At 42.7% G+C, this 25,705-nt stretch overlaps 1 protein-coding gene across 1 annotated transcript in view; it reads right to left on the bottom strand.

Annotated features, from left to right (window-relative positions):
• The window catches only part of pdzd8 (PDZ domain containing 8), a 186,376-nt gene that overhangs the window by 26,980 nt on the left and 133,691 nt on the right, over positions 1-25,705 (bottom strand). The gene's annotated exons all lie outside the window — the stretch shown is intronic.

Raw genomic sequence — 25,705 nt, 5'->3', positions numbered from 1 at the left:
GACCGCCAGGCGGCTGAACCCCAGGCAAGCCCGCTGGTCACTGTTCTTAGGGCGTTTTGACTTCCGGATCACCTATCGCCCCGGGACCAAGAACCAGAGATCGGATGCCATGCCTTACCTCTTCCGGGTAAACGAAGAGGAGGTCAAAACTGCGCTGTCGGATCCACTGGAGCCCATCCTTCCTGAGTCCACTATCGTGGCCACCCTCACCTGGGACGTGGAGAAGACCGTCCGGGAGGCCCTGGCACAAAGCCCGGAACCGGGAACTGCACCAAAGGACAGACTAGGGGAAGCTTCTTCACAGACTAAAGTTAATTATGGAGTTCCACAAGGTTCTGTGCTAGGACCAATTTTATTCACTTTATACATGCTTCCCTTAGGCAGTATTATTAGACGGTATTGCTTAAATTTTCATTGTTATGCAGATGATACCCAGCTTTATCTATCCATGAAGCCAGAGGACACACACCAATTAGCTAAACTGCAGGATTGTCTTACAGACATAAAGACATGGATGACCTCTAATTTCCTGCTTTTAAACTCAGATAAAACTGAAGTTATTGTACTTGGCCCCACAAATCTTAGAAACATGGTGTCTAACCAGATCCTTACTCTGGATGGCATTACCCTGACCTCTAGTAATACTGTGAGAAATCTTGGAGTCATTTTTGATCAGAATATGTCATTCAAAGCGCATATTAAACAAATATGTAGGACTGCTTTTTTGCATTTACGCAATATCTCTAAAATTAGAAAGGTCTTGTCTCAGAGTGATGCTGAAAAACTAATTCATGCATTTATTTCCTCTAGGCTGGACTATTGTAATTCATTATTATCAGGTTGTCCTAAAAGTTCCCTAAAAAGCCTTCAGTTAATTCAAAATGCTGCAGCTAGAGTACTAACGGGGACTAGAAGGAGAGAGCATATCTCACCCATATTGGCCTCTCTTCATTGGCTTCCTGTTAATTCTAGAATAGAATTTAAAAATCTTCTTCTTACTTATAAGGTTTTGAATAATCAGATCCCATCTTATCTTAGGGACCTCGTAGTACCATATCACCCCAATAGAGTGCTTCGCTCTCAGACTGCAGGCTTACTTGTAGTTCCTAGGGTTTGTAAGAGTAGAATGGGAGGCAGAGCCTTCAGCTTTCAGGCTCCTCTCCTGTGGAACCAGCTCCCAATTCAGATCAGGGAGACAGACACCCTCTCTACTTTTAAGATTAGGCTTAAAACTTTCCTTTTTGCTAAAGCTTATAGTTAGGGCTGGATCAGGTGACCCTGAACCATCCCTTAGTTATGCTGCTATAGACGTAGACTGCTGGGGGGTTCCCATGATGCACTGTTTCTTTCTCTTTTTGCTCTGTATGCACCACTCTGCATTTAATCATTAGTGATTGATCTCTGCTCCCCTCCACAGCATGTCTTTTTCCTGGTTCTCTCCCTCAGCCCCAACCAGTCCCAGCAGAAGACTGCCCCTCCCTGAGCCTGGTTCTGCTGGAGGTTTCTTCCTGTTAAAAGGGAGTTTTTCCTTCCCACTGTAGCCAAGTGCTTGCTCACAGGGGGTCGTTTTGACTGTTGGGGTTTTACATAATTATTGTATGGCCTTGCCTTACAATATAAAGTGCCTTGGGGCAACTGTTTGTTGTGATTTGGCGCTATATAAAAAAAAAATTGATTGAATTGATTGACTATACGTCCCACCAGAGGCCACGGCTGCGGTCCTAGACTTCTGTCACGGTTCCAAGCTCTCCTGTCATCCGGGGGTGCGAAGGACCGTGGCAGTTGTCCGGCAGCGCTTCTGGTGGGCGTCTATGGAGGCCGACGTCCGGGAGTACATCCAGGCCTGCGCCAGGGGCAAGGCTGACCACAGGAAGTCCCAAGGACTGCTCCAACTGCTTCCTGTGCCTCATCACCCCTGGTCCCACATCGGCCTGGATTTTGTCACTGGCCTCCCACCGTCCCAGGGCAACACCACCATCCTCACGATAGTGGACCGATTCTCCAAGGCGGCCCACTTCGTGGCCCTCCCGAAGCTCCCTACGGCCCAGGAGACAGCGGACCTCCTGGTCCACCACGTCGTCCGTCTGCATGGGATACCTACTGACGTTGTCTCGGATCGTGGTCCCCAGTTTTTCTCTCAAGTCTGGAGGAGTTTCTGCAGGGAACTGGGGGCCACCGTAAGCCTCTCGTCCGGGTACCACCCACAGATGAACGGACAGGCAGAACGGGCCAACCAGGAGTTGGAACAGACCCTCCGCTGTGTGACATCCGCACACACGACGGCCTGGAGCAACCACCTGGCCTGGATCGAGTATGCACATAACAACCAGGTGTCTTCTGCCACCGGCCTCTCCCCGTTTGAGGTGTGTTTGGGGTACCAGCCCCCATTATTTCCCGTGGTTGAGGGAGAGGTCGGAGTGCCCTCGGTCCGGGCCCACCTTCGGAGGTGCCGTCGGGTGTGGCGCACCGCCCGTTCTGCCTTGTTGAAGGCCCGGACGAGGGCCAAGACCCATGCAGACCGCCAGCGGTCCCCGGCCCCTGCATACCAGCCCGGGCAGGAGGTGTGGCTATTGACGAAGGACATCCCGCTTAGGTGGAATCACCGAAACTGATGGACAGGTTCATCGGACCCTTCAGAATCCTCAAGGTCCTCAGCCCTGCCGCAGTGAAGCTCCAACTCGCAGCTTCACTGCGGATCCACCCGGTATTCCACATCTCCAGGATCAAACCACACCACACCTCACCCCTCTGTGCTCCCGGTCCGGCGCCGCCTCCTGCCTGGATCATTGACGGGGAGCCAACCTGGACAGTGCGCCGGCTCCTGGACGTCCGTCGAATGGGCCGGGGGTTCCAGTATCTGGTGGACTGGGAGGGGTATGGACCCGAAGAACGCTCCTGCGTGAAGAGGAGCTTCATCCTGGATCCGGCCCTCCTGGCCAATTTCTACCGTCGACACCCCGATAAACGCCCGTTGGGGGGGGGGGGGGGGTCCTGTTGTGTGGGCCGCCAGAAGAGGAGGTACTGCTGGCCCACCACCAGAGGGCGCCCTGCCTGAAGTGCGGGCTTCAGGCACGAGAGGGCGCTGCCGCCACGGACACAGCCGGGGGTGACAGCTGTCACTCATTATCTCTTGACAGCTGTCACCCATTCATGCTTCATCATCTCACTTCATAAAACCCGGACGTCATCTCCACCTCATTGCCGAGATATCGTCGAACCGTTCAGGTACTATTCTCAGCATTAAAGTAAACTGTGTGTCAGTCTGAACTCTTTTTTGCAGCTGCTTTCCTGTGGTGTTCCCTATCTGAGAGACCGGCGTTTGGTGTGACCAGCGACGGCTTCGCTTCACACCTCTACCAGATAAGTGGGTAGACAGGAGCTGCACGAGTGTTAGAGGTGGAGGTGGAATTCCCACCGTTGTTGTTACTGGGTGTGCACACACCCATATCTTATTGTCTCTGCTCCCTGCCAGCAGTACCAGATCCGACCTTCGAAGACGGTGGCCACCTGGGGACTCGGGACTTGGCGGCTCCAGTATTCTCCGGGTTCGGTGGTGGAGGAAATCATGTGGTTCCGGTTCATCTCAGGACAGACGTCTTCTATCCTCAAGCCTGCCCACACGTCACCCTTGTGATTGACTGTCTGCAAAATTTCACATTCCTCTGTGTTGTGCTCATTCACAACAGTAAAGTGTTCATATTCGACTCTTTCATTGTCCGTTCATTTACGCCCCCTGTTGTGGGTCCGTGTCACTACACTTTCACAACAGACAAGATTAGGAATGAACATATCAGAGGGACAGCTCAGGTGGGACGGTTTGGAGACAAAGTCAGAGAGGCGAGATTGAGATGGTTTGGACATGTGCAGAGGAGGGACCCAGGGTATATAGGGAGAAGGATGCTGAGGATGGAGCCACCAGGCAGGAGGAGAAGAGGGAGACCAAAGAGGAGGTTCATGGATGTGCTGAGAGAGGACATGCAGGTGGTTGGTGTGACAGAGGAAGATACAGAGGACAGGGTGAGATGGAAACGATTGATCTGCTGTGGCGACCCCTAACGGGAACAGCCGAAAGACAAAGAAGAAGAAGCCTAAAGGAAATAAATGCATGAATTAGTTTTTCCGTATCACTCTGAGACAAGACCTTTCTAATTTTAGAGATATTGCGCAAATGCAAAAAAGCAGTCCTACATATTTGCTTAATATGCGCATTGAAGGACATATCCTGATCAAAAATGACTCCAAGATTTTTCACAGTATTACTAGAGGTCATGCCATCCAGAGTAAGGATCTGGTTAGACACCATGTTTCTAAGATTTGTGGGGGCAAGTACAATAACTTCAGTTTTATCTGAATTTAAAAGCAGGAAATTAGAGGTCATCCATGTCTTTATGTCTGTAAGACATTCCTGCAGTTTAACTAATTGGTGTGTGTCCTCTGGCTTCATGGATAGATAAAGCTGGGTATCATCTGCGTAACAATGAAAATTTAAGCAATGCTTTCTAATAATACTGCCTAAGAGAAGCATGTATAAAGTGAATAAAATTGGTCCTAGCACAGAACCCTGTGGAACTCCATAATTAACCTTAGTCTGTGAAGAAGACTCCCCATTTACATGAACAAAGTGTAATCCATTAGATAAATATGATTCAAACCACCACAGCGCAGTGCCTTTAATACCTATGGCATGCTCTAATCTCTGTAATAAAATTTTATGGTCAACAGTATCAAAAGCAGCACTGAGGTCTAACAGGACAAGCACAGAGATGAGTCCACTGTCTGAGGCCATAAGAAGATCATTTGTAACTTTCACTAATGCTGTTTCTGTACTATGATGAATTCTGAAACCTTATTGAAACTCTTCAAATAGACCATTCCTCTGCAGATGATCAGTTAGCTGTTTTACAACTACCCTTTCAAAAATTTTTGAGAGAAAATGAAGGTTGGAGATTGGCCTATAATTAACTAAGATAGCTGGGTCAAGTGATGGCTTTTTAAGTAATGGTTTAATTACTGCCACCTTAAAAGCCTGTGGTACATAGCCAACTAATAAAGATAGATTGATCATATTTAAGATCAAAGCATTAATTAATGGTAGGGCTTCCTTGAGCAGCCTGGTAGGAATGGGGTCTAATAGACATGTTGATGGTTTGGAGGAAGTAACTAATGAAAATAACTCAGACAGAACAATCGGAGAGAAAGAGTCTAACCAAATACCAGCATTACTGAAAGCAGCCAAAGATAACGATATGTCTTTGGGATGGTTAAGAGTAATTTTTTCTCTAATAGTTAAAATTTTATTAGCAAAGAAAGTCATGAAGTCATTACTAGTTAAAGTTAAAGGAATACTCGGCTCAGTAGAGCTCTGACTCTGTCAGCCTTGCTACAGTGCTGAAAAGAAACCTGGGGTTGTTCTTATTTTCTTCAATTAGTGATGAGTAGTAAGATGTCCTAGCTTTACGGAGGGCTTTTGTATAGAGCAACAGACTCTTTTTCCAGGCTAAGTGAAGATCTTCTAAATTAGTGAGACGCCATTTCCTCTCCAACTTACGGGTTATCTGCTTTAAGCTGTGAGTTTGTGAGTTATACCATGGAGTCAGGCACTTCTGATTTAAGGCTCTCTTTTTCAGAGGAGCTACAGCATCCAAAGATGTGCTCAATGAGGATGTAAAACTATTGATGAGATAATCTATCTCACTCACAGAGTTTAGGTAAATAATAATAATTACTATTATTAATAACAAATGTGATTTTTAAGTAAATAAGTTGCAGGACCTCCCAATCTAGTAAAAATAAATAAATAAAACACAACTTTTACTCCTGAAAATATGGTACTTTTAAATTTCTGATTTTAACAATATATCCATCAAAAATAAAATGCTTTCAAAGTTAAAATGGTTGTAACTGTATTACTTTATTCTTAAATATTGCAAATAGTAAGTCAAAGACCAAACAAACTGACCAGAGTTAACTTGAAGACTGACGATATCATCTTCTTTAGGCTGCTTCCATTCGTTTGGGCTTACCACAGTCAACCAGTGGCCTGTATACTACAGCTAATAAACTGGTTATCACAATAAATTTCAAAACATCTGACAGGAGCTCAACAGCATAACTCACTCATAATGATTGTGAGAGGGAAAAGCAAACATTCAAATACATAAACAGGTGAGATATGAATTCCTTTTCCTCATTTCCTGAAAGTAGTGGCTACATGGTTCTCAGAGTTTAATTGACGTGGAGTGGAGCTTTCTCTCAGGGCTGAACAGCAGCAACTCCTCTAATCTTGTTAAGATTGACTAAAACAACAAGCAGCTTGCTTGTATCCGAGCAGAAAACAAAGAACGTAGCAACACTGAATGGTCCGGATGTAAATGGAGCAATTCAACCTTTATTTCAGTAAATCCAACTTCTCTTTTATCTCTACTGTGACAGTGAACAAATGAAAGGTTAATTTGTTCAAATGGCAGCTATCACTGTGCTTTCCTACCCTCAGGACAGAAACTCAGACATGTCATCCTTTGAACTCATGAAAAGACCTACTGTGATGAAACAGTAACATCCTAACACATCCATAGGCCTTCTCTCACAAAAAAGGTCTATACAGCAACAACAACAACAAAATCCTCAGGAAAACAGAAGTGTGTTGTGCATCTTTGCAGGGGTCAAAATACATTTTTAACCTACTTGCACTGGTGCTAGTAACAAAAAAATTACTTGCACCAAAAAAAGTTACTTGCACAACCAAAAGTCAGTCTTATATCAACCTTAAAACTCCTCCTCTGATGTGTCAGACTCTTCCTCTCTGGGGAGAGTTTGAGGGGAGAGCAGCAGCAGCGGCAAGATAGTTTTTTGTTTTTCATGTGCACGCGCAAGCGAATCGTCCGTGAAGATTATTTTATTTATTAACTTCATAGATGTATAATAAAAAAATGGTGACTGGTTCATAACAAATTATGAGAGAGTTTCAGGAGAGAGAGAGAGAGGAACTGGAAGTGTCATCGCAAAATGTTTTGCATGTGAAGAGAATGTGCGCCCGTTTCATTATATTGTGCGCACGTTTTATGATATTGTGCACACGTTTTAAGCATCGTTTGAGTAAAACAAGGGCAGGCTGTACTTAAACATGGCCACAATTTGTAAAACGTGCACTCAATTATTCAATATTGTCTTGACACATAAATGTTGGGTATTAGTCGACAAACCAGCAGACAGTGTGATACATTTCCCCTGGTGAGGGTGTATCATCATGGTGTGGGCACACAAGAACATATAGAGAACTCCAGCTACCCAGCATGGCATCATCTGGAGTTTAAGCACATTAAAAAGGGCGAAGCGTCTCCCCGTCATGAGGATGACAGTTTAGCTCATATTATGGAGTTAATTTTGAACGAAAGGAAGATGTGCGCACGTTTTATTAATTCAAGGGCTCAATTAAAGGAAAACGTTTGCACGAATTATCACGGCCAGGAAAACGTGCGCACATGTTATTAATTTGAGAGCATGTTTTATTAATTAGTGGGCTCAATTAAAGCAAAACGTGCGCATGAATTATCACGGCCAGGAAAACATGCAAACGTTTTATTAATTTGAGAGCACGTTTTATTAATTCATGGGCTCAATTAAACAAAAACGTGCCCACAAATTATCACGGCCAGAAAAAAAATATCACTTTAAGTGACCTCCCCCATGTTCCGTAAAAGAACCGCAATGACAGCCAGTTTTTTTTTCACATGCGCGCGCGAACTAATTGTTCGTTAAGATAATTTTATTAACTACACAGATGTGTAATAAAACAAATGGTGACTGGTTTATAACACAATGATGACAGAGTTTGTGGGCAGAGAGAGAGACATTTTTTTCTTTTCTTTCTTTACATGTGCACGTGGGAACACAACATATAGAGCACAGCCACTCGCTCCATGTGTGAGAGTCATAAAACGCAAGGAAGACGAAGACAACACACTGGAAATTGATTTTTTCCTTATTTATTCCTTTACTGGTTCATTTTACTGGTGCTTATAGTTGATAAAATGTGGATAAAGTTACTTACGGTGGTTTGAATCATATTTGTCTAATAGATTACAATTTGTTCATGTAAATGGGGAATCTTCTTCACAGACTAAAGTTAATTATGGAGTTCCACAAGGTTCTGTGCTAGGACCAATTTTATTCACTTTATATATGCTTCCCTTAGGCAGTATTATTAGACGGTATTGCTTAAATTTTCATTGTTACGCAGATGATACCCAGCTTTATCTATCCATGAAGCCAGAGGACACACACCAATTAGCTAAACTGCAGGATTGTCTTACAGACATAAAGACATGGATGACCTCTAATTTCCTGCTTTTAAACTCAGATAAAACTGAAGTTATTGTACTTGGCCCCACAAATCTTAGAAACATGGTGTCTAACCAGATCCTTACTCTGGATGGCATTACCCTGACCTCTAGTAATACTGTGAGAAATCTTGGAGTCATTTTTGATCAGGATATGTCATTCAAAGCGCATATTAAACAAATATGTAGGACTGCTTTTTTGCATTTACGCAATATCTCTAAAATCAGAAAGGTCTTGTCTCAGAGTGATGCTGAAAAACTAATTCATGCATTTATTTCCTCTAGGCTGGACTATTGTAATTCATTATTATCAGGTTGTCCTAAAAGTTCCCTAAAAGCCTTCAGTTAATTCAAAATGCTGCAGCTAGAGTGCTGACGGGGACTAGAAGGAGAGAGCATATCTCACCCATATTGGCCTCTCTTCATTGGCTTCCTGTTAATTCTAGAATAGAATTTAAAATTCTTCTTCTTACTTATAAGGTTTTGAATAATCAGGTCCCATCTTATCTTAGGGACCTCGTAGTACCATATCACCCCAATAGAGCGCTTCGCTCTCAGACTGCAGGCTTACTTGTAGTTCCTAGGGTTTGTAAGAGTAGAATGGGAGGCAGAGCCTTCAGCTTTCAGGCTCCTCTCCTGTGGAACCAGCTCCCAATTCAGATCAGGGAGACAGACACCCTCTCTACTTTTAAGATTAGGCTTAAAACTTTCCTTTTTGCTAAAGCTTATAGTTAGGGCTGGATCAGGTGACCCTGAACCATCCCTTAGTTATGCTGCTATAGACGTAGACTGCTGGGGGGTTCCCATGATGCACTGTTTCTTTCTCTTTTTGCTCTGTATGCACCACTCTGCATTTAATCATTAGTGATCGATCTCTGCTCCCCTCCACAGCATGTCTTTTTCCTGGTTCTCTCCCTCAGCCCCAACCAGTCCCAGCAGAAGACTGCCCCTCCCTGAGCCTGGTTCTGCTGGAGGTTTCTTCCTGTTAAAAGGGAGTTTTTCCTTCCCACTGTAGCCAAGTGCTTGCTCACAGGGGGTCGTTTTGACCGTTGGGGTTTTACATCATTATTGTATGGCCTTGCCTTACAATATAAAGCGCCTTGGGGCAACTGTTTGTTGTGATTTGGCGCTATATAAAAAAAAAATTGATTGAATTGACTTGCACCAGTGCAAGCGCAGTATAAAATTATGTGCACTGCTCGAATAATACGTGCACAAAGTAGCACATGCACGTACTATTTCGAGCCCTGATCTTTGTCAAATTCAGTTCACCAGAATCAAGGAAGGGTTCTTTTCTTGGTTTCATCTGGAACTTTGGTTAATTGTAAGTGTGGAATATGTCCCCATTCATATATTAAGTTGGTGAAAGGTTCTATAGTACAGGTAATGATTAAGTCTAGAAATTATTGCTATAGTGAAAAACTCGTACTTTAACCCCCGATACACCACCAAGAAATGGCTTCAGTCAGACGAGGACTTCTTAAATTATTGTGCAGATTATTGTGCAAGGTTTACAGACGTACAGACGAAAATATTATGGCACCCCCAACTTTACTGAGCCAGGGCATAAAACCTACAATTAGTGTCAACAGTCAACTAGAAAGCATCAAAATCACTCACGTATGACAAAGAGAAACGTCATGTTAAGTAAATTTATATTTACAATAGGCCGGGGGGGGGGGGGGGGGGGTGAGCCACCGGCAACTTTGGAGCCTTGTGTAGCTCAACACCCCTGGAGCCACTCCCTGGAGCTTTGACTAGACTCTGTGTACATAAATCTTGTTTCTTCTTCTTCTGCCTGTAGCATGATGAGCTGTATCATCTTTTAAGTTGAAAATCACAGAAATTTTCAGACAGAGTCAAGCTCTAGTGTGACTGTAGCATCTCTTCAAGTAAACAATAAATCGGAGCATCATTACAAAGCCCAGACCTTTATTTTTAGACACAGATGCTATGTTTTTGATGAGGGAGGGAGGCAGCCTAGTAGAATTGGGAATCTTTAGCACCTCATAATTTGATTTGATTCTGAGGGCTGTGGTGCAATAAAATAAAAATATTAGTGATGCATCATTTACAGGGCTTGTTTCCCATCAGTGTGTAACTACTTGGTACTTTTCATAACAAAGTATTTATTATGATTCATAATATGTTTATTTCCAACACACTCTTTAACAGCTCTTGAAGCTGAGACCTCCAACACTGCTGTGTTGTGTCCGATGATTTATGTGGAGTCCATAACCATCTCAAAATGAGGATAAAACCTTAGTTAGTTAGTTACTTAGTGAGTTAATTTCAGTATTACAAATAACATGTACAAGAGCTGACTGAGAGGTTCTGAGCCTGAGCCACAAAAAAGTAACCCACTTAAAGTGGTTCTCCATCTTTTGCATTCTGAGAAACCAACATTTCTTAAGAATGTGTGAAATTTTGGCTTCTTCTTCTTGCGTAGGAGTGTTTTAAAGCTTAGCCAACAATGTTGGCCAGGTGTTGAAGCCACCTCTCCATATCATCATCTATGGTTGTAAGGTTGTGATGGGTGGGGGGAGGGCAAAGGATCTCACATTCACTGAGTATGTGAGCTGCGGTCTGGGCCGCCTCTCTGCACTTGCACGAAGCTGATGGTTTTAGCCCCCATTTATGCATATCTGCACCAAAATGACCCACTCCGGCTCTGAGACGATTTAAGGTTACCCACGGGGTATGGGAAGGTCAGAACCTGAAGGTGCGATAGTGTTAGGGGCTACTGTTAGCTGGGCAGGGTGATGGTTTTGAGCCCACTCTTCATTCCAGGCCTCTATGATTTTGTAGTTGCGGCTATGGAGAGCTGCTGATTGGCGGTAGAAGGGGCAAAGCAATTTCAGGCGTTGAGGGCCAAGGCTTTGAGGATCTGAGACTAGGCTGTGTAAAGGATGTTCTTCATTTGCTCAACCCTGCTGGGATATTTTGTATGATGCACATTCCCTTCTCAGTCTGGCTGGAGCAATTCTTGCAAGAACTGGAAGGAGATGTGTGGGGGTGGGCTTAAGGCAACCAGTTATGATCCACAGTGTGTCATTCAGCGACAATCCAGCTTGGTGGTGTGGATACTTCGGCTCCAAACAGGGGCAGCATACTCTGTAACGCTAAAAACGGTTGCAAGATAGGCAGTGTGAAGAGTTGTCACACTTGCACCCCAAGTTGATCCCACCAGGCATCGAATAAGATTATTACGGGCGGACTCTTTCTCACGTAGATCTTCAATATGATGTTTGTATGTCAATTGCTGATCCAACTTCACTCCAAGATATTTAGGATGCAGGTTGTGTGGGAGTGTGTTTCCATGGAATTTGATGTTTAACTGTCACCAAGCTTCCCGGTTATTCAAGTGGAAGGGGGTTGAGGTTGTTTTACCTGTGCTCAGCTTGAGTCTCCAGGTTTTCCATGTCCGTAGAAAATGTCTTTTCCACACTTTCCCAACTATTAACTTGAGTGGAGTAATGCTAGATCATTGCATAACCATATTGAAGTGAGGTAGTGTTCGGTAGATCGCTGATGCAGATGTGAAAGACCATTGGTGATAACGTTGACCCTTGTGGCAAACCTTGTTTGTCCTGCACTAGTCTGACGTTTAAAACTGTGATTAGACAATATATTAGCAATAAAATGCACAATATGGCAGTCTGGAATTGTACAAAGGAGCTTTAATATCAAACCTTGGTGCCAGACAGCATCGTAGGCAGCTGTAAGATCCATCAGGACAACCCCAGCTTTATACCCCTTTTCAAAACTCTCTTCAATGTCACTAGTGTGTTTGAGTATTTGTTCAACAGTAGAGCACCCTGGCCTGAAATATGCCTGATCTTTTGGCAGTTGAGGGTCCACTATGGGGTTGAAGTGGGCCAGTAGGGGTCTTTCCAAAAGCTTGTAGGGAACACACAGAAGAGAGATTGGCCAATGCCTTTTGGGATCGCCTGCAGGCTTGTTAAGCTTTAGAATGGCCACAACTATTGTCCTTTTTGGCTCACGGGGTGAAATGTTGAGAAATGTATGTATTGTAGATTGTCTTATATTCTAGTCATATATTGCTGTTGTATTGTCACATATTCTTGTTTTCTGAGTATGTTTCTGCTTAGAACAAAATTCATATTGACACCTTAAGTTAATAAAATAATGAAGAAATTACAGTAAATGGTAGTCATAGTCAGCCTGTAGGCTTGGTAACAGGTGTTCCCATGCCAGTGTGAAGATATAATCTCTCCACCTAGTCCTGGGTCTTTCCTGGGGTCTCCTCCCAGCTGGACATGCCTGGAACACCTCCCCAGGGAGGCGGTATAACCTCTTCAAAAATGAGTGCACATCAATGGAAGCAAGCATGTTCCGGTAGGCCATCCACAAGCTCAAACGACCAACTGATTCATTCATTTCCAGAGAGCATATCAACTGCCATGGCTGGCTATATGTTTAGAAAATCCACTGCTCCACTCCACCATGAATTTGCATAACTTGAAATACAACAACACAGTTTCTCTAATCACAGCCACAGGGTTATAATTCAGGGCTCTCCCTAAAAGCAATGAAAACGTGGCACAGCGTCAGGTTGTTACATTCTCAGTGAAATCATGCAGAATTTCAAGTTTCGGGTGTTGTCACACAAAATATAAAGTGCGGTTACTGGTGGAATCTCAAAGCAGGCATCTTCCGATGGTTCAACATGCAAGACTCGGATGTCATTAGTCTGGTTAACAGACACACAAAAGATAAAGCACTGCTATTGGTGGAATATCTGACATCACGCAAAGGTTTTTAGATGCACCATTTCGGTGGAGAAAGTTCACGAACACCTTCAGGAAGTGCAAGCAGGAAACAAAACCTGCGGCTCAGAGGTCTATCTTGGGGTTTTTTTTGTGTCATCTCTGGTGGTACCCACAGTCTGTGAAACAGAGAACCATCAGAACCTCCAGGATGCTGCGCTCAGCGGCGGCAGTGGAGACACTGAGCAGACAGAAGAAAAAAGCTCCCAGTGAACAAAGACGTGTCAAAAATTACATAAAAGCATAAAAAACAAACATCAAGCAAGATCAATACTTGCATGGAAGTTTATTTTATTTATTTATTTTTTTATTATTTCCTTTTTTTCCCCCAATTTGTGGGCAACCAAGCAGAATCTTTTTTTTTTTTCAGATGATGTTTTTCCTCGTCTCTTCTGCTTATGAGATTGCAGGAAATGGCTTCCATTGGTATTTTAAAAAGGCAACGTCCTACAGACTCTCCTCCGTTTGGGGAAAAAAAAAATCCTCTAGTGAAACCCCTGCACCCAAATACAACTATGCTCGAAATTTATGGGGAGGGCCCTATAATTATAAAATATGGATTATAATTAGGGCTGAAATAATTAGTCGAATAACTCGAATAATTCGATTACAAAAAATGTTTGAGGCAAATTCTGTGCCTCAAAGCACCGTTTAACGTTGTAGTACATATGTCAGGCCTGTGTGTGGTACTGTAATGTCCCCAGAAAAAACAAAAAAAACAGAAGAAGACTAGGGCATGCGCATAAGCTGTGTTAAAGCTAATCAATGTAACCCCAAAAGCTACATCTTTCCAACGCAACACAAAAAGAGTAAAATAAAGCCTTTTAAGAGAAAGAGGGTCCACGCGGATCATCTGAAATACACTGACTGCGGTTTGCTTTAAATATGCAGTGCGCATTTAATGCGAACTGCAGTCAGTTGTTTAAACGGCACTCACCTTTACAGACGTATAGCGGGACGCACTGCTGCATCGTCAGGGCTCATAACATCAGATCTTAAAGTTCAGAGCCGTTGTATATCCCCTCCCCCCTCCAAAAAATTGCCAGTACTCACAAACATACTTAAACATCCCTTGTTTATTGTTTCAGAATTCTAAAGAGACAGCAAGAGAGAGAGCGAGAGAGAGAGAGAGAGAGCGCTTCATGTACTGTTTTGAGAACGGAGTGCATTTCTGAAAATAAATAAAAATACTTCATTCAGTCATATAGTCATAGTTTAATGCACTTGGTTTCAGTGCAGAAGGTTCCTGGTTCAAATCCCACCCCTGCCACATTTCTCCATGTAATGTGGAGTTGCGTCAGGAAGGGCATCCTGCGTAAAACTTGTGGCAATTCAACATGCAGATCCACCCTGGATTTGCTGTGGCGACCCCAAGTGCAAACAAGGGAGGAGCCACGAAGTGCCCCCACGAATGTGGCGTTGCAAAAAGCAACGCCACATTCGTGGGGGCACTTAGACAAATTGCACCGCCAACTCGAAAGTGATTGTCTGCTGATTGTTTTCTTGCTAATAGTGTGAATGGCCACACGACTGCCAAGTGAGTGGTGTTAGATGTTCGTGTGTGTCAGCTAGAATTTGGCCGACACCTGCGCGAGAGGGATCAAATGGGCTCTCACAGGGCACACTCTGTCTGTGCACAAACAGTTGTAGCAACAGGGGTATGAGGCGTTAGAGGCAGCTCTGATTTTACACGTACTGCATACGATTCCTGTTTCATGTGCAATTCGATCACATTCATAGTATGTGTGAAGGGGCCCTTAGGGAGAGCCCCGGTCTACTGATGTTGTTTAAAAAACAAAAGTACTTTTTATCTGATTACTCAATTAATTGCCAGAATAATTGACAGAATACTCAATTACTAAAATAATCAATAGCTGCAGCCCTAGTTATAATAAATTTTTTCTTTATGTGAAACATTTTATACAGTACTGTATGCCTATAAATGCCATAAAACAGTTTTTTAAAAAAAGGTTCCCCAGCAGACAGTCCAACATGACCCTAACCCTAAAAAGCAGTTGTAACTGTGACATTTTCAGCTATCTATATTAACAAATGATGAGAACAGTATTATGGGGGTGCAATCCTATGTGAAGTGAAAGCAGCCTACAGGGAGAGTGCCGCTTTGGGGATATTTCACATGGAGCAGCATCTCTCCCTGCTGCTTGGCTGAACATCCGACACCCTCCCAGACCAGCTGGATCACAGGTCTGGGAGGGGGAGTGTGAGATGGAGCAGAGGGGGTTGAGCAAATCCTTTTCCCTGTCACTGCGCTGCTCAGTAATTTAATCTAATACCACATGTCAGATCGATTTGTGTATGGTTATAGGGTACTAGTCGCTGGGAGGCAAGTGGTCAGCAATTCCCTGCCACATTCTATTAGCAGTCCCTGTGCAGACGGGCTGGGGTGGACTGAGGTATGGGGTGCACGGTCAACAATTACTGAGGTGTTTCTACAAACACTTATAATGCCTAATCTGTGCACGGCATACGGAAGGTGTTCTCAGGCATATTACTGTTCACTCTAATTTCAGTGCAATAACAAACATACTTGCTTTGTCAAGTTAGTCTGGTCAGGTCTGGGAACATATATTGCATGGGTTAAAGCAATAAATTTTCATCTGACTGAAATTTTTTCCTGGCAAAAATCAATGCCAGCATTCCCTAAAATGTGGCGTAGTGGGGGCACACACTGTTTTTTCTTCAATAAATACAATAAACACATTATACAGCATACAAATCTATTCTAAATAGCCTCTAAGGAGAGACAGACAAAGCATAAAAAGAATGCAAAACCTGAACATAAAGGTACATAAAAGGGGGGTGGGGGTGGGGTGTAGTCTTGATACTGGGGGGTCTGGGGGTGCTCCCCAAGAACATTTTTTTAAAGAGCAAGTTAAATTTTGAATATTCTGGTGAATTTTAATGGGTATGAAGCCCTCTGAAACAAAGAAAACTCACTTCAAACTGTTAAGTAAGAATACAGTATTGATTATGGGGGGTCTGGGGGTTCTCCCCCATAATTTAAAAAAAAAAAAGCAAGTCAAATTTAGTATATTCTGGTGAATTTTAATGAGTATGAAGCCCTCTGAAACAAAGAAAACTCACTTCAAACTGTGAAGTAAAAACACACTATTGATTATGGGGGGTCTGGGGATGCTCCCCCAGAATTTTTTTTAAAGAGCAAATCAAATTCTGTATATTCTTGTGAATTTTAATGGGTATGAAGTCCTTGTAATAAATTTATGATGTTATATTCTCATCAAAAACATACCTCGAATAATGTTTTGTTTTATTTTGAGAGATTTCCTTCAGGTTTCATCCGATTACACAATGTAACAAATTTTTATTTTTGTTTTCTTCCTGGGTACACAGTGTGTTTTCCTAACCTGTTATGCCTTAAATAAATAGAAAATAGCTGTTATTCCACAGAAACTTTGCTTCTGTGATAGGACAATATTTTGAAATTTGTCTGTTTTCAAGAATATTCTCGATATTCGCCTTCAATACTACTGAGTAGTCTTCTAGAATATTCTGGAACTGCTAGAACTGTCCAGAATTTTCTAGAAGTTTCCAGAATTATCTAGAAATTTCAAGAAACTTTCAGAACTTTCTAGAACATAAAAAAAAAAAAAAATTAAAAAAAAATCAAAGTTTGTGCTGAATGTAGTCATTTAGGCTTTAGACATAAGCAGTTGAAATAACACTTAGAAGCCAGGAACAAAAATTGTGTTACATAGTGTTATGAGCATTTTTAGATGCCTACAGAAACTATCTATCTGACAACATATTACAGCAAGAGTCCACAAAAGTATTTTAAAGGCCTGAGAAAAGTGTAATGTGTGATCTTTAAGAAGTTATTTTCATGAAAAAAGACACATGCGCAATTTACTGCATTTTATTTTTTTCTTGTGTAAAAACAGGTGGTTTGACCGAAACAAATTGTCATTAAACTTAACCAGTTGTATATAATTCTCGTTTTACATTACTTAGTCCACATTTCATTTTATTTTACCTTATGTTTATATTAGTTGTGCATATACTCTGAATAATTTACCGTTAAATTTCACTATCTTTTATGGCTAAAAATTACTCGCACCACGGAAAGCACCTTTTTGGAGTTGCACTCAAATCTCGTTGTAATGGAAATTACGACAATAAAGGCGATTCTGATTCTTCTGATTATTATTATTATTATTAATATATAAATAAAAATAAATAAATTACAGTTCGTAATACATTTGACTCTTTTACGACAACAAACACTAAGCCATTATTTATTTTACAGAAAACATGCACACAAACTGTGCTGAGATGCGAACAGCTTAATGCTAACTTTATCATTGAAAACGCCATAGACACGCTAACGCGTTAGCATCGGTCCCATTTTTAAGTTATAAAATACATCTATCAACTGTTTTAGAAGACCATAACAGGTCGGTTTAATATAAAAAAAGGTAAATATTACTCACAGACATATGCTCTTTAGGGTTTTAGCTCGGGGAAATTAAGATAAAGTGACAAACCATCGAAGCAGAGTCGCATCATTGCTTCATTGGTTCAAAGCAAAGCCATGGCTCGCTCTACCTGGGGAGTGTCTGCCAATGTTCCCATGAAGACAGAGAGGAGAAGGACCGTGGCTCATAGCAAGCAGTAAACAGAGCGGAGAGGGGTAAAAATTCACACAGTCCCTTCCTCCGCAGTCCACGATGACATTGCTGCTGTTTTGATTAGAGCAGAATGGGATGGTGCTTTGACAGTGAGATCATATTTCGGCCCCAAAACACGCATGACACCACGTGCGCACGCATATGTGTGGTTACATTTTCCAAATGACGGAAATCCGTCGTGGTGACGGAGAACTTTAACCTATGATATATCATCACATCCACCACTCCAGGGAACCACCTTAGGTCTTGGATAAGAACTACACAGGCAGCAACCAGTCCATCCCTATCACTCAAAGATAACCATCTATCTGCCATAGCAGATCAATGCTGATGTGAACACAGTAAAAAAACAAAAAACAAATAAAACCTGGTTAAATACAACCTTTTTTTTCCCTGACTGCAGGACAGCACTTAAATTAATCAATTCCATCCAAAGTCATCTTTACTTGCGCTCACGGTATCATTCCCTCTTGCTACCAGATCCTACTACTTAGTCTGCACGGTTTCCCTGGGGTCGGCAGGTTGTGCACGACTCATTTACATAGGTGTCAGGAAGGGTGACTGATTGGGAGAGCAGCGCTGATCCTAGGCATTCTCTGCCCTCAGAGACCAAGGGAGAAGAGTGTGTTTTGTCCACAACCATCACAGTCACACTGATGCTGATACCCAAGTCTCATTTACTTTGCTGGTCAACAGGAACTTAAGTAGTGCAGGCACTGCTACAGAGGCAAGTACAGAGGATGTGGGGTAAGGAGACAATGCAAACTAAATTTTAACTGAGACAAAAAGGGCTCAAAATGAAATATTATATTTGAAGAATGACATTTTTCCCCTGCTTTTTGTATCCCTGTTTGTCATCTATCACAACTGATAGAATACAACACATCAAAATGGTTAGCCTCACCCAGTTATTTAAAAAATAAATTTTGATACTATAATTGGAAATATAACAACCAGCTGCATTGTTGAACAAGATAAGTGGCTGAAGATGAGTGAGTGACTGAGGATTGGAGTAAATATAATATTGGCAGTTCTACTTTCAGAACAAGCAACAGTGATCTTAATGACTACCGAACCCCGTGACTAGCAGAAAGACTTGTGACACTCGACTCTCCTGAAGTTCAGTAATATTTGCGACTTCTCTGCCAATTCTGTGAGCTTAATAGAAAAGTCATTATTTCTGACTTTGCGTTGCAAATCACTTTTTAACACACTGGTGTTAAAAGCTGGTGTTTGCTCCCTCCATTGCTCTTCTTCTTTGAATTCCAGCAGAAAGTAGCGGCCGGAAAACACTGTTGGCTTCTGGGCCGTGTAGGCTTACTGAAAGAAAACTACAGAATGGCGGCACCTGTCCGTTTTTTTTTCTTTCCTATTAGTTGGTTCCCGCTCCCGTTAACTTTTTATCCTGTACCGTTCCAATCACGTGATGAATTGTAAAGCTGACTCCCATCCCGTGGGAATCCCACGGGAATCCCATGACCCGTGGTATTCCCGAAAAAAAAAATGTCAGCCTCTAGTGCACATTTTTATAGTTTTCTTGCATAGAGAAACATGAGGTGGTCATCTCTTTATAAAGTCATAATGCTTCCCTTGGCTGGCTGATGTTAACATTAGGGAAACTAGTTTCATGATGTTTGCACAGTCCGTAGTATAAGTATTCATGGTCTCCCATGTTGCTCAGCAACATTTTTGTTGTTTCGCTGCTTTAACTTTGTCACATGTGAGCACGCATATTTATTTGATCAGCATATGCGGCAGAACGTCTCTAAAGCTTTCACACCGGGGGTGCTCCTGGTTGCTCCCAGTTACAGATAACCAATAACTGATAATTTCCAGTATTGTCTCTGGTACATTTGCAACTACTAAGAAGCTGAATTTGAGTTTTAACACCACCATCGCTTTTGGAAGCATCAAAAGCGACAACAGACCCAAACAATGAGCCCACACTTCTATGTATGAACATCTTGCCCCCTGCTGGAAGCGCTTGTTTACTACACGGCTTGAAGCACAGAAGCACCCTGAGAGCAGCCACAAAGCCAGCTCTCTACCAATCACAATGCTCTGGTCAGGTGGCGGTCTTGGAAAATAAAGTCATGCTGACTTATGGTTTGGGGTGAATACTGATAGAATAACTCCATTAATGTCAATTCTGTCATTTGTACAAAGCTAAAATATAACATATATCTTTTAATGTTGAATAATGGACTAATTCTGAGGTTTTGTAACAAACAGACAGATCGTAAAGGATTCTGGATAAAAGTGCTTCTGCTAAACACTGATTGGTTCAGTCCTTCATTATGTAAACCAACACGTTAATGTGACATGTGTTGGTGTTTACAGATAAATGTGCTTTTGTAAAATATTCTATTTTTTATTTGTAAAAACAGGCATTTTTACAGAGCCCTGGAAGTGTCATCGCAAAATGTTTTGCATGTGGACAGACTGTGCACTCATTTTATTAGTTTTATTATTTTTATTATTAGTTTTATGATGTGTGCATGTTTTATGATGTTGTAAAACATGCACTCAATATTGTGTTGACACATAAATGTTGGGTTTACACTGTGCGAATTTTGGCCCTTTTTCAGATGAATTTTCATGTGTGTGAGAATTTTTTGGACCGAGTTTCAAGTTAATCACGCGTCCTGCATCGTGTAGTGTACATGGAGTAACAAGCTGCGTTTAATATCTCACAACCACCTCCTGATCGTCGATCGTATGGTTGAATGAAAATCAAACCTGTTTGATATTATTCTGGTCAGCCGTCACGAGGGTATCCTGCTGCTGAAGAGCTACAAGCATCCAACCATCAAACCATCAAACCATCCAAATCAAGCAACAAGAGGTTGAGGACTTTACAGAACACATCAACTCGGTGGACTCCAATATCAAGTTCACACATGAGGATGCCAGAAACAACGATTTAGCCTTCTTGGACTGTGATGTTACGATTGGAGAGAACAGGCAGCTCCAGACAGGGTTTACAGAAAACCCACTCACACTGACCAATATCTGCTCTTTGGCTCAAACCACACCCTTGAACACAAGCTCGGGGTGATCAGGACTCTTCAACACAGAGCCCTACAGGTGTCCACAACTGCAGAGGGAAGGGCTAAAGAACAACAACTTGTCTGGAAAGCCCTCACAGTATGTGGGTACCCACGATGGTCCCTGGACAAGGTGCAGACGTCCCAGAGAACAAAGAGACCAGATAGACAGGAGACAGAGACAAGAAGAAGAGGAGTGTCTCTCCCTTATTTAGCAGGAGAAGGGGAAAAACTACAGAGGATCTTCAGACAGCACAAAATCCCAGTTTACTTTAAACCGGTTAACACCTTGAGACATAAATTAGTTCACCCTAAGGATAGGATCCCTAGTTACAAACAGAGCAATGTAGTGTATTCTATCAGATGTCAGGAAAACTGTAACAAACACTACATAGGTGAGACTAAGCAACCTTTACACAAAAGGCTATACCAGCACCGCAGAGAGGGCACCAGAGGACCTCAGTCTGCAGTTCATCGCCACCTTAAAGACACTAACCACATGTTTGAGGACAAGGAAGTTAAAATGTTAGCCAGAGAGAAGAAATGGTTTGAGAGAGGGGTCAAGGAGGCATTCTATGTGAAACAGCTGAAACCCAGCCTTAACCGGGGAGGGGGTCTGTCCCCTGTTTACAATGGGGTACTCAGGTCAAAGCAGTTTCAGTCTTTTGTTCATGGTAATGAGTCATTCATGTCATCAGGAGAGTCGTCAAGGGAGCCATCAGGAGAGGCGTCCGTCCCATCATTAGAAGGGACAGCTGCCCTGTCATTAGGAGGGTGCTAACTAGAGCACAACAGGTGCTAATTAGACCTACTGTTTAGTCACTAGCCTATAGCAGTCTGCCTCTCGGTAGGAGGGGTCTGGTTAGGTTTAAAACTCCAGCTTTTGTGGCTTCTGTTTATTCTTCTCTACAAGAGTCAAGACAGAAGTCAGACTACCAGAGCAAGAATTTAGCTGAGGAAGCCTCTGCGATTTGAAGTGAAACGTCCTCGCGTCAAGCAACCCAGTCCAGTCGAAGATTCAAGCTTCTCTACTATGGAAACCACCTGGACAACTGAGAGCCTACACAGAAACATTGTGTGTCTTGCTTATTCAAACATGCAGCATGGAATCAGATTTGCATCAGATACTCACATAAACTGGATTTATTACTGATAGGATGAAACGTCCTCTTCCCATTTCCAGTAGATTGATGTAAATTACACATTGGTGCAACTTAATTCCACTCAAGCAGGTTACAGTGAAATGAAAGCGTACAAAAGTGTTGTAAAGTGCAATCTAAATTTAAAAGTTGACTATTTATCACAGGAAGCAGGATTTAAAAGCAATAAGGTCAAAGGAGTTGTTATGGAAACACAAACAAAAAGGTACACTGCCTAATTTGCACTTGTATGGGTAGCGTCAGTGGCGTGTTCGCCCACAGGGTCCCTTTTCTGTCATGCTGTCATTGTTCTTCAATGGACAAGTAATGATCAGCCATCATTGCAACATTAACTGAATTTACAAAGGGAAAGCAAAATTATTAACTACTTCCACACAGTCCCCATGTTTTCTTCATAAAGTACAGAGCAGGACAGCATTTGCACACTATCAATGTGGCATTTCACTCCTTTGAGCACAGATGATTTTCAAAGCCTTTGCTATCTCCATCCTCAGCGAGCACACCAGTTACCACTGGGACGCTTCACGTGTCGTTTTAACACATTCACCTGTTGGAAGCAATTTTACCCGCTTGACCACCTAACATTTACTTATCACTGATTTCACATTTGCAGTTTTCTGCTCAAGTCCAACCTACAGGAAAACAGATTTGTGTTTTAATTAACATCCCATCAACTTTAGCCCTTTAAAAATAAAGATACATTCAGAACAGCCACTTGCATATAAAGCGTCAGTGAATCTGTGTGTTAGAGAACACAAGAACAAATAATCAAATGTCATTTGCCTTGACAGCTGTACATTCTGTGTACTGGTAATATTTTTTTTTAGCTAAGGAGAAGCAGAAAACACAAATATACTCCGATTACCGTCACTCTAAATCACACTGACATGGCAGAAGGAAAACAGACGTGCTCACATCATGTCAGTTGTCAGATCCTTCTAGACAGGAAAAAGGATATTCTGAGCAAGCTGACAAATCAAAGGTCTGTGTCGTCTCCAAGTTATACAAATAGGAGCTTTTCCAGTTTGTTAAAACAGCATTAACTGAGCTTTGTGTCAGTGCTGTTAGGTGTTATCCAAGTTACACAGTCAAAAGTGAAACTTCAGACACAAAAACAAAAACTGATGGATTGAGCACACAGAAGGTGTTCACTTAGATTTCTTACTTGGCAGCAATTAAATCACAAGTAAGAAAAAAAAAACAGCTGTTGTTCACCAGCTGACGATTCTGGGTTTGTCTACAATCAAATTGAGCATGATTATTTGAATTAAAATACTGTCTTCCAGACCACGTAGAGTTGTCCCAAATTATTTCAGCAGGAACTTCTTAGCTAGAAGATCTGCTCCCCCAACAGAATTTATTTTATTTTGAACAATGTAATCTATACAAAACTACAACTTCTTAAGAAAATTAAAAAATGTAATGCTGAAAAACTGACAAATTCCTTTTTAGTGGAATTTTTTAACGTGACATGCATTCTGTATTTTTAATGCTTTTTTTTTTTTAAGTGCTGCTTCATGACATCGTCGGGCTCAGCTAATAAAAGTAATATTTATTTAAACCACAAACCCATTTTGATTAGAGGACACCACATCAGGACAGTACTTCAAGTGATGGTTACGTTAGCCTACACGGCAAACGGAAGAACACAACGTGAACTGACAGTCACTCATCTTCAAACAGATTTGGATCAGTTTTTCAGGTGCTTCAGTAAATTTGAAGTTTCCTTTGGTCTGAAATGGTACATTTACAAGCAGCTTGTGTGAATCATTTATTACCCCTCAACCACTTCTAATATACTGTTTGTGCTGCAGCGGCAGTTTGTTTTTTGTGCTTGGAATTTTAAGGACTCACATTAGCACACGAAAATAAAATTTAAAAAAAGGCACAAAATCCAACATGCAAAGGTTCCATACAGCAAAGTCTGCTGATGGAAAATACTATTTTCCATTCATGAAGTCCTTAGAGGATTCAGGTAGTCATAAAAGGAATGACAAAAAATGTACACATTCATTTCCATGCTATTTTAACTGTCTAAAAATAAATGTCCACGGTTCCTTATTAAGTTAATCATTTCATCTGAAACAACAGGTAATTTATGGTTTTAATTTACAGATGAAGAAAGGTTTTTAAAGAATCTTATTTTTTACTATTTTTATTACAAGGATTCTCATGTAAGAAACTTTATTTACAGTAATGAGAAATTGATTGTGAGGTAAAAAAAAAAAAACATTTGCAAAGATTTTCTTCAAAAAGCTGCTGCGTATAAATGAGCAGTTCTGTGGCACGTTTCTGCACTGTAGTCTTCCATGTTTTGGTCCAATGCCTTGCTTCTATTGGACCTCACCAAGCTATGTACATTACAGTGCACAGTGGCAAATGTTGTGTGGGCCGCTGAAGAGGAGGTACTGCTGGCCCACCACCACCAGAGGGCGCCCTGCCTGGAGTGCAGGCTCCAGGCACCAGAGGGCGCTGCCGCCTTACGGGAGCAGCCAGGGTGACAGCTGTCACCCATCACTGGACACAGCTGTTCCACTCAGCACGGAGGTATATCAGCAGGACGGCGTCTCCACCTCAGTGCCGAGATATCGCCTTAAGATTGAGGTAACCTTCTCTGCAAGCATATTCTGTATAATCTGATAAAACTTGTTAAACCTTTTCAGGACAGCTGACTACTGAAAGCTAATTACTTGGATAAGTACTCACCTTCCTGCTTTATTGTGACAAGAGGTGGAGGCGGCTTCTCCCCTCTCCGTTTACTGGGTGCTGTCGCATCCACACCTGTGTGTTTGTTGCTCTCTCCCGCCAGCAGTACCGGATCCGACGAGCGGAGGCAGTGGCCACCTGGGAATTTGGGACTTGGCGTTCCAGTACTTCTGGGGTTCGGTGGCAGAGGAGATCTGGGTGGTTCCGGTTCGACTAGGACGGACGTCTCCTACCTTCGAGCCTGCCCACACGACACCAGCAGATTTCGGCTTAAACCCCAAATTATTGATTGTTGTATCGGTTGTGCTCGTTTCACAACAGTAAAACTTGTTATTCACCTTTCTCCATTGTCCGTTCATTGCGCCCCCCTGTTGTGGGTCCGTGTACCTACACTTTCACAACAGGATATCTCGGCCAGCGTCATGGATCCCGAGGGGCGTCAACCGGCTGTTGAACGGCCAATGGAAGAACAGGGCGCGTCGGCGTCTTCGGGAGGGGTAATCGGTGAGTTGCAGCGGATCCTCACCGCTTTCACCACTCGGATCGATTTAATGACCGAGCAGCACGTTCTCCTAAACCGCAGGGTGGAGGCTCTCGCCGCACAAGTGAAAGCGCGCCCTCTGGGCGCCGCTGCGGCTCTCCCTCCCGAGGACCCTGCGCGTGATAGTGACGTTCCACTGGTCGTTCAACGGTCCCTTCCTCCGTCCCCAGAAGCTTACATAAGCCCTCCAGAACCGTACGGAGGCTGTGTGGAGACGTGCGCGGCTTTTTTGATGCAGTGTTCGCTCGTCTTCGCACAGCGTCCCATGATGTACGCGACTGACGCTAGCAAAGTAGCTTATGTAATAAACCTGCTTCGCGGGGAGGCACGCGCTTGGGCTACAGCACTCTGGGAGCAGAACTCACGGCTCCTTCATACATACGATGGGTTTGTGCGGGAGCTCAGAACGGTGTTCGATCACCCCAATAGAGGAGAGACCGCTTCAACCGTGCTAC

This window comes from Thalassophryne amazonica, chromosome 13, assembly GCF_902500255.1.
Source record: "Thalassophryne amazonica chromosome 13, fThaAma1.1, whole genome shotgun sequence".
NCBI lineage: Eukaryota > Metazoa > Chordata > Actinopteri > Batrachoidiformes > Batrachoididae > Thalassophryne > Thalassophryne amazonica.
This window is presented reverse-complemented; position numbering and strand designations above follow the sequence as displayed.